The sequence below is a fragment of the Anopheles arabiensis genome (genome assembly GCF_016920715.1).
Source record: "Anopheles arabiensis isolate DONGOLA chromosome X unlocalized genomic scaffold, AaraD3 X_pericentromeric_contig0011, whole genome shotgun sequence".
Classification (NCBI taxonomy): domain Eukaryota; kingdom Metazoa; phylum Arthropoda; class Insecta; order Diptera; family Culicidae; genus Anopheles; species Anopheles arabiensis.
The window spans coordinates 20,001-25,000 of record NW_024412089.1 but is presented as its reverse complement, the minus strand read 5'-3'; positions in this window follow the sequence as shown (position 1 = coordinate 25,000).

Genomic DNA, 5,000 nt, shown 5'->3' with positions numbered 1-5,000 from the left:
AGCATGAGTGTACTAAGTTGAGTGTAGCAAGGGAACGCGTGCCCCTTCCTCGTTGGCGTAACTAACCATCTTGGTCTGGGGACCGTGGTACCGTGCTCTGGTGAAGCTTGGTGCGTGCTCCTTCCTTGTCAGACGAGTGACTTGACCTGGTCTGGAGACCGTTCCTTTATACTAGTGGACAAGAGTTGGCTTCTTCCGTGTCAGACGAGTGACTTGACATAGGATGGAGAAGGACACTTAACACTAATGAGCTTGTCGGCGTGCCTCGTTCTCGACTTGATTGTCTTGATGTGAGGACCGTGCGGACCACACCAGTAAGCTTACACATGCTCGTTACAAGTTGTATAAGTTGACCCGTTTGGCCCGGTTGCCTTGCACATGATGGTGTTGACCATGTTCGGTTAACAGGTCGTGTGTCGAGGTGGTCGGCCTTGGTAGTAGGATGTCTTGTGCATGTGACGTGTTGACCTGGTTTGGTCGGTGTCGTCGTGTACGAGATGACCTACTTACCCGTTAGTTTTCAAGTTGTATTATGTGTTGACTTAGTTGACGTGTCATGTGCTTGGATGATTAGCGTACGGGTCATGTATGGTGCGCTTGCTTCAGTTGAAGGGATGTACTAGTACAGTTGTATTAATCGTTTATTTCACGATCTGGTCTTTTGGCTGGATCGTGAAAAAACATAAGTCTAAATCCTGAACTCGAGAAGAAAGCGCCAATGACAACGTTTTTGACTGGAGCTCCCTAGCATTCGGCTTTTCTACTTTGAAGGGATGCACTGTTGTATGAATTGTTTATTCACGAACTGGTCGTTTGATTGGATCGTGAAAAAAAAACGCTCAGTCCCAAATCCTGAACTCGACAGGAAGCGCTGATTGCAAACATTTTGACTGGAAGTCCCTTGAAAATGGCGTTTTCGTTATTGGCATTATGTTGCACGTTTATTGTGGCTAGAACATTAATTATTCACAAAATGGCACCAAAGCTTGGCAAAGTCGCGAAACACTCCTATCTCGACGCACCAGCAATCGCAACTTGATGCAAAATAAATTGCACGAGCTAATGATACTTGTACCATGCAGTACACCGTACCAAAATATACCCCTGAAAGTGTGCAATTTGGTGCTACCCTAGGGAATATGTATGGAGAAGCCTAGCTACGTGTGTCGCACGTTCAAGTTGCATGGACGTCGAACAGAGGCATGCAAAAGCACCTATCTAGGGGAATTACTCTACGTTCTAGTAGCAAGTGCGATTTTCCGGTCCAGCACGGCAGTACGCCTGCACGCATACACTCCATGTACCAAAAATGTACCAACCTAGGCGTTGCTCAGTAGCTTTTGGCGGCACATAGAAAAAGTATTCGAGTTCAGATTTTGGGACTTAGCGTATTTTTAAAACTAATAACGAAAATTAAATTTTAAATCGGTAAACGGCTAGGAGTTGCTCAGTAGCTTTTGCGCAACGTGGCAAAAGTATTCGAGTTCAGATTTCTAGGACGTAGCGTATTTTTCAATCATAATAAACCGAATCAAACATAACAATGATGAAACTTACACCATGTCCCAAGGTTGTGCACAAAACGTAACGATAAAGTGCTGGCGAAGTTAGAGGTGCACCAAAATTGTGTACCGATCGGGAAAGTACTCTACGTTCCTATGATTTGGGTGAAAAGTGTTATTTAACTGCTGGTTAGAATAGACAGTTGCTTATCATACACATCGCAAACGAACACCCTTAGTGAGCATTAGCAAAAGTCAATTGCACAAAGCAAATGCAATACAAACTGATCAAGTACATTAAAGAACGCTACGTAGCAGGACTTCTTTCCAAGAATGGTGTCCGCAACGGGAGGGCAAGCGTCCTTCCCAGGTTTTCCTAGTAAACCTTGTATGGTAAACATACCCAAGCGTGTCTGTAAGCACGCAACGAAAGTCACGAACGGGCACATACCTGGGAATGTACTCTACGTACTTGGACTTTTGTCCAGAATGGTGTCCGCGACGGTCGGGCACTGCGACGCAATAACCAAATCCTAGGATTGTAACTTTAGTGTGCACAAACATAAACATTAACGCGTTCGCTCGGGCTGCGCCGTCCGTGTTGAACACAAATGTGGGTGATTATATGCGTGGAGGGACAAAAACATACGAGGAGGAGACAGTTTTCTGCACGATGTGCACAGAGCTCATTCGTCGTCCCGGGCGAATGGAAAAACACAAACATCGCGAGTATCGTTCTGGGTTTCTGTCTGTAAAGGGCAGGCCAAAAGGTGACCGGTTGAGATAAGCATTTTAAGCATACAAACACTTTATTGGAACTTTTGATGCAAAAACAAGGTACGTACATGTAGGTTGTACCAACATGGACATCTATGAACGCGTACGCTCGGGCTGCGCCCTCCGTCTTGTACTTTCCTGATCGGTACACAGTTTTGGTGCACTGCTATTCCGACCGGCAACTTGTACCAACATATACATCCATGAACGCGTACGTAGTGTACTTTCCCTGATCGGTACACACTGTTGGTGCACGGCATAAGAAAAGAGCTAAAATGGTCAAACTCAATCCATTTCAACAATAGATAGTCGATAGTAGCTGTGCCGATGAAGTAGGGCACGATGCAAGTTAATGTTGTTTAATGAATAACATGTCCGCCATACATTTCAGTACAAAATTGCTCGGTCAGACCTACAAAGTGCTATATCTCGAATACGAGGCGTCGGACTGGGGGTTGTAGAACAATTTTAAGTTCGTCTAATGATTCTACATCCGATTCTGGATAGCGGTTTTGACCACTTTTCAATATTTTGTGACACCCCGAACCTAGGGGCAGCTCCTAGCTTTTTTCAAAATGTGCACCGATCGGGCCGGAGAGCTCGTGTGGCTCAAAACATGTTTTTCGCTAAAACACCTCAAAACGTGTCGAGAACGCACCCTAGCTCTTGTTTTCAAAAGTTATGGCCATTTAAAGTGAGGTGGTTTTTGCTTCAAAATAGCTATTTTACCCGTCCCTATGGCCATGCTTTAAATTTTCACGAAAATGCCAGGTCAGACCTAGGGCGGGCCATATCTTGAATACTAAACGTCGCAGACATTGGTCGTAGAACAATTTTAAGTTCGTCTAATGATTCTACATCCGATTCTGGATAGCGGTTTTTGACCACTTTTCAATATTTTGTGACACCCCGAACCTAGGGGCAGCTCCTAGCTTTTTCAAAATGTGCACCGAACGGGCCGGAGAGCTCGTGTGGCTCAAAACATGTTTTCGCTAAAACACCTCAAAACGTGTCGAGAACGCACCCTAGATGATAAAAGTGCAATCAGAATGTCAATCGACAACTTTGTTGGGGTACCATTTTACTCTACGGGCCAGTAGCTTAGGCGCGCCAACAGCGCTTTCCTTTCGGGTTCCCATTTTTGCCCTCCTGGGATTATGATCATTTGCTCATTGCCTACTATAGGGAGGGTACCTTGCTACGAGGTCAAACATGAAGATTGCACCAAATCGTAGTTTTACCTCTATTTAGTCGTAGGAGCATGGTTTGCAGTGGCAGTGGGTCATTAAGCCCCGTTTGGGTCATACGTCCCCTCCGCGATAAAAATCGTCGTATGCCTATAGTCCGAACTAATGAAGCAAAAGTGGTGTCTGGTGGGCTCTGCCGATGATTTTAACCTATGATTTTGAGCTTCCACCCTATAAAAACGTTCCTGGAGCAGTACATCACGGGTCTACGGACCCAAAGACTTCATCGTGATGGTTTCTAGTAAAAAGTTGTAACAGCTAAGGGTTTTGAATACGCGTATATTAACCATTGCTTGAAACTAAGCTTCGTTGTCTTTAAACTCTGCAAGACCAATCGAACTTCTTAGGGAAACCCGAAGGATTCACGCTAAGCTCGATGAGCTATTATGGGTAGTGGTGCATGATCTGGTGTTCCTTGGATCTAATCCAATGAATAAATTTATGAGGGTATATATGGTGCAGGGCACAAAGCGTGATGAAACCGGGTCTCCCTACCAAATGTGGCATATTTTTTCCCTGAGAGCGAAGCTCAGACCCACGTAGGGGAGAGCGAAGTGGAACTTAAATGTTCTATGCAGCAAATGTTCGCCATGCGGATAAACAAGTTGGAATAGTTCAATGTAGTGTAATGCAAACACGAATCGCAAATAACGATACGGGACCCAGAAGCAATTCTGCGGATCCCTCGGGGAGTGGTGAGTTGATATAAATTAGAGGTGAAAGTCCAAGTTGTTCAAGCTCCGGCTCGGCAGCCGATACGAGGTTCCTGTTGGGCTTTGTACATCGCGCAGAGGCGCCGTTCGGTTCTAGCAATGATTCCCGCCACCATGTTCCATGCGTGCAGAGATCCGTTAGAGCTCGTTCAATGTGTCCCGCCGTGATTACGAAAAAGTCCAACAGTTGACCAAGTTGGGGGTGCGTCAAGTAAACGCGCAGAGATGCCGTTCGGTTTAGAGCAATGTCTCCCGTATCACGTTGGAGTTCTTCCACTAGTGCAGAGAGATCGCTGAACCGTTCAATGTGTCCCGTCGTGGTGTGCTTGTACCGAACACTTAGGATACACCATGCTTTGTTGGTTTGGGATAGGAGTGGTCGCGCAACTGCCTCCACGCCGCAAAGTGCCAGTTCGGATTGAAGGTCAACTTTAGCCGTTCAATGCATCAGTCGGTGGGTGTTCAGATGGCATCACAACTTCCCTAGGTGCTTAAGTTGGTTGGGTTGTAAAACATGTGCACATGCGCAGAGTATCGTGCGTACTAGCAAAGTCTCCCGTCACGGTGGTTATGAATGAGTTCCATTCGGTGCAGAGATCGTTAGTGCGTGCAATGTGTACCAGTCGATGTGTCGTACCGGAATACAACCCGCTTAGAGGCCCGTCGCTCGAAGAGGACAAGCAAGAGTGCGCAGAGTGCCGTACTGGCCTAGCAATGTCTCCAGACAGACGTAGGAACACCCGACGCAGTGCAGAGAGTAG